The sequence below is a fragment of the Mus caroli genome, unplaced genomic scaffold (genome assembly GCF_978045245.1).
Source record: "Mus caroli unplaced genomic scaffold, Mus_caroli_1 scaffold_13, whole genome shotgun sequence".
NCBI classification, from domain to species: domain Eukaryota; kingdom Metazoa; phylum Chordata; class Mammalia; order Rodentia; family Muridae; genus Mus; species Mus caroli.
Genome location: NW_028227268.1, coordinates 14964012 through 14974428, shown reverse-complemented (window position 1 = coordinate 14974428; position 10417 = coordinate 14964012). Strand labels below are relative to the sequence as shown.

Sequence of the window (10417 nt, the reverse complement as noted above, 5' to 3'; positions counted from 1 at the left end):
TCTCATTTCTCTGTGTAGCCCTGGCTGTCCTGGTAGACCAGGCTAGCCTGGGCAGCCTCTGCCTCTCAAGTGCTGGGATTAAAGGCGTGCATCACCACCACCCAGTTCATTATAGGTCTCTCTCTCTCTCTCTCTCTCTCTCTCTCTCTCTCTCTCTCTTTTTAAATTTTTTCTAAATGGCTCCCAAGAGCTTTAGCCATTTATTTATTTATTTATTTATTTATTTTTAAAGATTTATTTATTTATTATATGTAAGTACACTGTAGCTGTCTTCAGACACTCCAGAAGAGGGAGCCAGATCTTGTTATGGATGGTTGTGAGCCACCATGTGGTTGCTGGGTTTTGAACTCCGGACCTTTGGAAGAGCAGTCGGGTGCTCTTACCTGCTGAGCCATCTCACCAGCCCTTAGAATGTTTCTTGATCAAGAGTAAAGTTTTGCCTTGTCTAAACACTTTATTTGGAGTAGTGGTCTCTTTCTTTTTTCTTTCTTTCGTTCTTTCTTTCTTTCTGTCTGTCTGTCTGTCTTTTCTTTTTCTTTTCTTCTTTCTTTCTTTTTTTTTTTTTTGTTGAGACAGGGTTTCTCTGTGTAGCTCTGTGTTTGGATATAGCAGACACAAGAAAGGATACTTGATGACCCCATAGACAGTGGGAGACGAGCTCTGAGCTTTGGTGTGGTTTGCTCTGCCTCGCTGTTCTTCTCTAAGGACACGCATGTGTTGGTTTGCCTTACATGCGCAGCATTGTGATAACGATGCCATTGAGAGAAACTTGCCCAAGAACTGCTCGTGAGCCTCCTGCGGCAGCTTGCCACTTCTGCTGCCTTGCCTCTGGCTGGTTGGCCAGCCTGGCAGTTTCTTCAGGATTGAACTACAGCTGCCTGGTGCCTGCTTGCTGAGAGAACTGGACTGTAGCTGCTGGTTCATGCCTGGTGTCTGCCTGCCTAGAGCACTGGTCTGTAGCTGCAGAGTCATGTTTAGTGCTTGCTACGGGACTGAGCTGCTGCCAAGGAAGACTGAGCTCGCCCTCAAAGAACCATTGCTGAACAGGTCCCACTTCCCCCATAGCCTAATAACTCTGCTCTTCCACTGCCTCTACTGAGTGGTGGGCTAGAGGAGAGGGGTGAATCCTTATTAAAGGTAGGTTGCAAAAAATTTATGCCTACATACATTTGCCTCATCCGGTTACAGCATGCCTGGGCTCACAGGCTTCCCTTTGAAATCTCAGTCCTCTGCACTCCACCTGTGCGCTTGGACACACACATGCTAACATGCATTTTAAGATAAAGTAATTAAAGTGATTTTAAGACTACCTGTTGCTCTCAAGAGGAAAAGAATCCCAATTAGGAAGCTCAGCTCAGTGTGTAAAGAGACTTGGTGGGGCTGGTCAGATGGCTCAGTGGGTAAGAGCACCCGACTGCTCTTCCAAAGGTCTGAAGTTCAAATCCCAGCAACCACATGGTGGCTCACAACCACCTGTAATGTGGTCTGGTGCAGCTGAGGACAGCTATGGTGTACTTACATATAATAAATAAATAAATCTTAAAAAAAAAAAAAAAGAGACACTTGGTGTACAAGTCTGGAAACCATGTAAGAGTTTGGCTCTGACCCCCACACCCTCACAAATACATGCACATGCACACATACACAACAGTAAAAGAACTTTAAAAAAGGGATACCAATTAGCAGGTGCCAGTCATTCATATTGTCTGCCTCCTTTGTGACATTATACACTAACTCATTTACAAGAGGGTAGAATTAATAAATAGCATTACGGGCTGGAGAGATGGCTCAGCCCTTGAGAGCACTGACTGTTCTTCCAGAGGTCCTGAGTTCAATTCCCAGCAACCACATGGTAGTTCACAACCATCTATAGTGAGATCTGGTGCCCTCTTCTGGCCCACAGGAATGCATGCAAGCAGAATTCTGTATACGTAATAAATAATCTTAAAAAAAAATAGCATTACATTGTGTTACTGAGGTGCCCTGGTGGGTGTGCTAAGCCAGTGTTTTCATTTCATAAATGCTGTAGTTACTCACAGGGTTCAGGGCTCCTGCAAGGGAATGTAGGGGGAACATCCCAGCATGGTGGGGTGCTCTGTGTGGTCACAGACATGAATATGAACGTACAGCTGTGGGCACAGGTTTGAAGAAATGCGGTTTTCTTCCTTTTTTGTGTGTCTGAAGGATGTGTGCACTGTGCGTGTGTGCCATAGTGCTTGAGTAGAGGTCAGATGACTTTGGGTGTTTTCCCACCTCTGCTGTTTGAAGCGGCTTCTCTATGTTGTTGGTTGATGCTTATGGGAGATGAGCCGCTGTGAGCTGGCTTCCAATGGTTCTCCTGATTCTGCCTCTCTTCCCCAGAGAACAACACTGGGATGTGTATATGTGCTACCACACCCAGCTTTATGTGGGTCCTGAGGACTTGAACTCAGATCCTCACAATTGCGTGGCAAGTACCTTGTCCTCTGTACCATTACATTACTCTAGCCACAAATAGGAAGGTTAAAAGACACTTCTTGCTATGCCTGTGTAGGCAAAGTGGTTAACAGAGACGATCCCCCATTCAAGACTGCTTTATCTCTACACCAACTGCTTTATCTCACAGCATCCACTGCAGACACAGTGAGCTAAGGACTGTCCTCCTGAGGATTAGCCTGCAGGATAAAAGGCAGAGATGCCTTCCCTTCCCTTCCCTCTTCCTGACCCTCTCAAACCATCCTGGGTTTGTCAGTACACACCCTATGCTGAGAGAGGGAGGGGGAGCGGAGAAAGGGAGGGAGAGGGAGGGGGAGAGGGAGGGGGAGAGGGGAGGGGCAGAGGGGAGGGGGAGAGGGGAGGGGGAGAGGGAGGGGGAAAGGGAGAGGGGAGGGGCAGAGGGGAGGGGGAGAGGGGAGGGGGAGAGGGAGGGGGAGAGGGAGGGGGAGAGGGAGGGGGAGGTAGGGAGGTAGGGAGGTGTGGACACTGTCAGGAGACACCAGGGATGCCTGGCCCAGGCTTGGTGCCAGGTTGGATTCTTTTTCTGACTCTTGTGGCCTTAGCATACATTCCTTTCCCAAACTGGAAACTCCACAACAGAAGCATCTGTGAGTCACTGGGGAGGCTGCAGGGGGAGCGGGAAGGTCGAGCATTTCTGGATTTCTGGGCATTGAGGTAATTTGGATGCTGAGCAGACACAATCAGCTCCCAGTCCCCTGTTGGACTATCTTGGGGCATCTTGGAAGTGCATTAATGGTTTGGCCACATAATCAGCAAATATAGAAGCACAGTTTATTCCCAAAGCCAGACTCTGGGATGAGCCCGGATGAGTTCCTGTTCTTTAACCTCTTGGGCAGGTCGAAAGAGCTTGGGGGAAAGATGGGAAAGGCACAGTGAAGGCAAGACACATACAAAATGTTAGTGTGAAGAGCCCTGTCTTAGCTCAGCCATCCTGGGACTTCAGGCCAGTCACGGGGCCTCTCTAGATCTGGATTACCTCAGCTACAAGGTGGAAATAATGGTAACACCTGCCATTTCTCTGAGCAAAGGAGAGCTAATACTAGTATCTGGAAGATAGCTTAATGGTCTAAACTGCACCCAGAGCCTTGAAACTGGGAGGCAAGCGCCCCCTATTGAGTCACACCCCAGTCTGGTGTTAGCAGGTGTTCTACTGCCATTGTTGATTTGTGTCAGATGAGGTCTAAACAGGAGGATAGCTGAGGCATAGCATGAGGTGGCCAGCCTCTTGGGATGGGATTACAGATACACTTCACTAGTTTTAATTTAAAATAACTGCATCTGTGTGTGCCTGTATGAGATTTAAGCACATGTGTCAGTGTGGGTTCATATGTGTTTCTAAGTGCATATGTGTGCAGAGAATCATCTTATTTGCTATTTCTTTCTTTACTTTTATTTTTTATTTTTGTTTTTTTGAGACAGGGTTTCTCTGTATAGCCCTGGCTGTCCTGGAACTCTGTAGACCAGGCTGGCCTCGAACTCAGAAATCCGCCTGCCTCTGCCTCCCAAGTGCTGGGATTAAAAGTGTGCGCCACCACCGCCCGGGTTTACTTTTGCTATTTCTACAGGTGCTCTGCCTTTTTTTTTTTTTTTTTTTTTTTTTTTTTTCTGCCTGGCCGCTGAGCTTCAGGGATCCACTTTTCTCTGCCTCCTAGCATGGGGAATATTGTATGTGGCACCCACGGGCTTCTCTGGATTGAGTTCCGGCGACTGATGTTGATTTTGTGGTTAGTACTTTACCAAAGGTGAATCAGCAGCTCTCCCACCCTCTGGCTTCTGCCTTTTTTTTTTTTTTAAATATCTTTTTTTTTTTTTTTTTGGTTTTTCGAGACAGGGTTTCCCTGTGTAGCCCTGGCTGTCCTGGAACTCACTTTGTAGACCAGGCTGGCCTCGAACTCAGAAGTCCGCCTGCCTCTGCTTCCCGAGTATTGGGATCAAAGGCGTGCGCCACCACACCCGGCGATATTTCTTTTTTTTTTATATTATATTATATTATATTATATTTTATTTTTTTTTCACTTTTCAGTAGTAAGATGACATCACTGCAACTCAGGCATATGCTTGCCATTTACATTGTTCATCATTAAGTGGCCATCTAAATATGCTCCCTAAGAAAGCACCAGCCATCAATACCTACCTGACTACAAGCAAAATGTGCTATTTGTAAACTTGAACAGGCCTGGCTCCAAAGTGTAAAGGGCTTTGAGATGAACCATATTCTGAAAAGAGAGTGTACTCCCATCCTTTTGTATGTAAGGTAGCACCTCAAACCCCGAGCAAGGAAAAATGATATATTTTATTTTATTTGGTTTTTCGAGACAGGGTTTCTCTGTATTGCTCTGGCTGTCCTGAAACTCACTTTGTAGACCAGGCTAGCCCCGAACTCAGAAATCCGCCTGCCTCTGCTTCCGGAGTACTGGGATCAAAGGCGTGCGCCACCACACCCGGTGATATTTCTTTTTTATTTTTTTTATATTTTATTTTATTTTATTTGGTTTTTCGAGACAGGGTTTCTCTGTATTGCTCTGGCTGTCCTGAAACTCACTTTGTAGACCAGGCTGGCCTCGAACTCAGAAATCCGCCTGCCTCTGCCTCCCGAGTGCTGGGATTAAAGGCGTGCGCCACCACGCCCAGCTCCGACTTCTGTCTTAACAGGTTCATTCCAGCCAGAGCACTGAGACTAGACTGCTGTGAGCAGCTCCGGAGGCTTTGTGGTAAACTAGTTGTAAGAGAATTGTGCCTTGGGCCATAATTCTAGTGTTTCTGGGGCAGAGCTGTGGCCAGGACTCGCTGTTCTTTCAGAGGAGCAGAGTCTGGTTCCTAGCACCTATGTTAAGTGGGTCTCACCTGTCTTTAGTTCCAGCGCCAGGGGATTTGCTGCCCTCTACTGGCGTCTGTGAGTACCTGCATGCACACATACAAAATCTTAAAAAATAAAAGAAAAAAAGGATGGGGATGATGGCTTGGGAGATGGCACGGTTGTTAAAAGCTAGGCTCACAACAGCCACCACAAAGCCCCAGACCCCTGTGGGTCAGAAGACAATGTTTGATCCTATAGTACTGAAGTTATGGACAGTTATAGCCACTATGTAGGAGCTGGGAACCAAACCCAGGTCCTCTGCAAATGCAAGAAGTGCTCTTAACCACTGAGCATCTCTCCAGCTCCGACTGCACTCTTTTTTTTTTTTTTTGGTTTTTCGAGACAGGGTTTCTCTTTATAGCTCTGGCTGTCCTGGAGCTCACTTTGTAGACCAGGCTGGCCTCGAACTCAGAAATCCGCCTGCCTCTGCCTCCCGAGTGCTGGGATTAAAGGCGTGCGCCACCACGCCCGGCCGGACTGCACTCTTAAACTTACAGCGGCTGTAACTAGCTTTTTTTTTTTTTTTTTTTTTTTTTTTTTTTAAGATTTATTTATTTATTATTATATGTAAGTACACTGTAGCTGTCCTCAGACACTCCAGAAGAGGGCTCCAGATCTCGTTACGGATGGTTGTCAGCCACCATGTGGTTGCTGGGATTTGAACTCTGGACCTTCGGAAGAGCAGTCGGGTGCTCTTACCCACTGAGCCATCTCACCAGCCCCACTGTAACTAGCTTTGAAGGAGGGCTGGTGAGATGGCTTAGTGGTTAAGAGCGCTGACTGCTCTTCCAAAGGTCCTGAGAGAGAGTGAGTGAGAGAGAGAGAGAGAGAGAGAGAGAGAGAGAGAGAGAGAGAGAGACAACTAAGAGAACTAATGAGCAGAGGGACTAGTTAGTTAAGGACCTTAGAAGTGGATCAGCAGGAATGACGGAGAATAAGTAACTATGATGTACGGACAAACAGGGAAGTGCCATAATGAATCCCATTATTATGTGTGATTGACAGATGCTAATAAACACCCATACACAAAAGAATCGGCTCAGTGGAGCTGGTCACGGTGGTGCACACCTTTGATCCCACAATTCAGAATGCAGAGGCAGGCAGATCTGAAGCCAGAGTGAGTTCCAGGACAACCAGGGCTACACAGAAAAACCGTGTCTTGAAAAACAAAACAAAACCAGCTTACAAGTGAAAGGGTTTATTTGAAAGTCAGGACAGGGGCTGGTGAGATGGCTCAGCAGGTAAGAGCACCCGACTGCTCTTCTGAAGGTCCAGAGTTCAAATCCCAGCAACCACATGGTGGCTCACAACCATCCGTAACGAGATCTGACTCCCTCTTCTGGAGTGTCTGAAGACAGCTACAGTGTAATTACATATAATAAATAATAAATAAATCTTTCAAAAAAAAAAAAAAAAAGAAAGTCAGGACAGAACTAAAGGCAGCAACCTGGGTGCAGGAACTGAAGCAGAGACCTGGGAGGAATGATGCTTATTGGCTTGCTTCCCATGGCTTGTTCCCCTAGCTCAGTGGGTCTCAATTTTCCTAATGTTGAGACCCTTTAATATAGTTCTTCACATTGTGGCAAACCCAACCATAAAATTATTTTGTTGCTGCTTCATAAATGTAATTTTGCTACTGTTATGAATCAAGATGTAGGGGACTAGCTCAGAGGTTAAGAGCACTGACTGTTCTTTCAGAGGTCCTGAGTTCAATTCCCAGTAACCACATGGTGGCTCACAACCATCTGATGCCCTCTTCTGGTGTGTCTGAAGACAATGAACGTGTACTCACATATATAAAATAAATCTTAAAAAGAAAAAAAGTCCGGGCGTGGTGGTACACGCCTTTAATCCCAGCACTCGGGAGGCAGAGGCAGGTGGATTTCTGAGTTCGAGGCCAGCCCGGTCTACAAAGTGAGTTCCAGGACAGCCAGGGCTACACAGAGAAATTCTGTCTCCAAAAACCAAAAAAAAAAAAAAAAAAAAAAAAAAAAAAGGCAACGAATCAAGATGTAAATATTTTTGGAGCTAGAGGCTTGCCAAAGTGATTTCAACCCACAGGTTGAGAACTAGAGGTCATTATGACACCATGTGTCTCTGGTATAATCCTTTGCCCCGAGTCACATGAGGCTGGACTCAGCTATCTTCAGCATGTTTCCCCTGACATTTGGACTTTCTAGTCCTCTGCTCTCTATGCCTAACTTAAAAATGTCTATGAGCCGGGCGTGGTGGCGCACGCCTTTAATCCCAGCACTCGGGAGGCAGAGGCAGGGGAATTTCTGAGTTCGAGGCCAGCCTGGTCTACAAAGTGAGTGCCAGGACAGCCAGGGCTATACAGAGAAACCCTGTCTCGAAAAACCAAAAAAAAAAAAAAAAATGTCTATGGCTGGGCAGTGGGGGTACATGCCTTTAACCCCAGCACTTTGAAGCAGAGGCAGCACAGAACAGGTGAATCTCTGAGGCCAGCCTGGTCTACAGTGCAAGTTCCAGGATGGTCAGGGCTATACAGAGAAACCCTGTCTTCAAAAACAAACAGAAAGGCATGTCTATGTAGCTATAATTTCTTAATCTTTGAAAAATATAAATGTATTTGGCTTACAGTTCAGTGTGCTAAACTTTGAGCTAAATGTTAATATCTGCAGTATAAAGGTGAGATTCATAATACTTCAAAGATGGAAAAAGGAGACGTGAGTTATCACAGAGTAACCAAGTCCAATCTGGGTCTCAGCACAGGACTTAGAATCTCTGGGGACTGGCCTGTGTGAGATCATCTTAATCAAGTTAATTGATGCTGGAAGACCTTACTTGTGGGTGGGATCATGCCCTGAGCAGCAACACTCATCTGTTTCCTGACTGTGGATGCCATGTGACCATCCCCGTCACACTCCTGCTGACCAGGCCTTGCTTTGTGAGCTAAAATGACACCCTTCCGTAAACAGGCTTGTCTTACCTCTCTGAGAGGTCTTAATGTAGTCTTGAACTCCTAAGCCTCCTGTCTCCACCTCCCAAGTGCTGGGGCTACAAAAGAGCACTATCATGCCAGTCAGCTCTTTGGAGTATTTCGAATACTCCTGGAAGAATAAACCTTACCCACTTGGGGCCTGGCTCCAAGTCTTCTGTTTTTTTGTTTTGAGGCAGGGTTTCTCTGTGTAGTCCTAGCTGTCCTGGAACTCACTCTGTAGACCAGGTTGGCCTCAAACTCAGAAATTTGCCTGTCTCTGCTTCCCAAGTGCTGGAACTAAAGGTGTGCGCCACCACTGCCTGGCTCTTCTGTATTTCTAACAGTATTTTTAGAATTATCACTCTAAATCCACTGACTGACGCCTTCTGACTGTCAGCACAGGCTTGAGATGGACCGAGGAAAAGCAGAGCAACACGTATTTCTATTTATTTGATTTTTGTGGTGTTGGGGTGTATGTACACTTGGGGTTTCATGCAAACAGTGTACCACCGAGCCACATCCCCAGCCCTAAGACTTCTTCTTAAGGCTGACAGGCAAGCCAGGCATGGTGGGGGACATTTGTAATCCCAGCACCTTGGACATAGAGGCAGGAGGATTTCAAGTTTGAGGTCAGTCTAGGCTATCTGGAGGCACCAATTAATTAGTAAGTGAAACCCTGGCAGTGTCAAGCCCGAGCCCAGCATCCTTTGGGAAGTGTGCTGGTTCAGTCAGGCTGCGCTCCTGAGTTCCCCTTCAGCTGTGCCCAAGTACCAATGTCACTAAGAACACTGGCTTCAGAGACAGCCATGGCAATGCCAACTTTGCATGTGCTCTCTTCTGAACTGGCAGGGTCTCTCTTTCACCAGACGTGGGTGGGCTCAGTTAGTACTCAGCAGAATAAGGCAGCTCCAACCCCACATCAATTGGAATTCTAGTTTCTCCTTTTACTTTGAGAACAAGTAAACCAGGTTGGCCCAGGATGACCTAGCCCTCCTGCCTCTACCTTTGAAATGGTAGGATTAGTATGTGCCACCATGCCTGGCTTCTGTGACTCTTGACAAGTTAATATTCATGACAGAAGCCATGCTCAAGTACAACTAAACCACAAGTTATAAAAATATATGAATCTATAAACCATTTGCATGGAATTGCATTTGCTTATCTTTATTTTCTGGCTTACATGATTTACAGACTGGGCTGGAGAAAGCTTGGTGATGAAGATCAAGAAGTGCTCTCAGTGGGGGGGGGGGCTATGGGGGACTTTTGGGATAGCATTGGAAATGTAATTGAGGAAAATACTTAATTAAAAAAAAAAAAAGTGCTCTCAGAGGCCCCAGGGTTGGCTCCCAGCACTCCTGTCAGGTGCTTCACAACCAATTGCACATGGAGTAAGGACAACTTGTGTATGGCATAGAAGCAGAGATAGGGGGCTCTCTGTGGGCTTTTTGAGATGGGATGTCTCCGTGTAGCCCTGGCTGTCCTTGAACTCAGAAATCCACCTGCCTCCCAAGTGCTGGGATTAAAGGTGTGTGTTACCACTGCTCGGCAGCCAGCCTAGTCTTATTTTGAGTTCCTGGACAGCCATGGTTACAGTGAACAAACAAACCCAAAACATTTGTTTATTGTCAATCAGCCTATAAAGATTTTCTGATTTTCAGCAGGGCAGTGGTGGCACACACCTTTGATCCCAGCACTTGGGAGGCAGAGGCAGGTGGATTTCTGAGTTCGAGGCCAGCCTGGTCTACAAAGTGAGTTCCAGGACAGCCAGGGCTATACAGAGAAACCCTGTCTTGAAAAAAACCAAAGAAAATTTTTGATTTTCTTTTTTTTGTTGTTTTTTTGAGACAGGGTTTTACTTTGTAGACCAGGCTGGCCTTGAATTTAGAAATCTGCCTGACTCTGCCTCCCAAGTCCTGAGATTAAAGGCCACCAAGCCTGGCCTAAATGCTGGGATCAAAGGTGTGTGCCACCATCGCTCGGGTTCTTTTCTTTAAAAAAAAAAAAAAAAGATTTATTTATGTATATGGGTATTTTGCCTCCATGTACATTTGCACACCAGAAGAAGGCATCAGATCCCATTACAGATGGTTTGTGATCCACCAAGTGGATGCTGGGAATTGAAC

At 46.2% G+C, this 10417-nt stretch overlaps 1 non-coding gene across 1 annotated transcript; it reads right to left on the bottom strand.

The window, feature by feature from the left end:
• Window positions 1-4510: 4510 nt before the first annotated feature.
• LOC147001382 (small nucleolar RNA SNORD27) lies at window positions 4511-4582 on the bottom strand. The gene has a single exon (XR_015045086.1). It is a non-coding gene; the product is annotated as a small nucleolar RNA SNORD27 (small nucleolar RNA).
• Between the last annotated feature and the right edge of the window lie 5835 nt (window positions 4583-10417).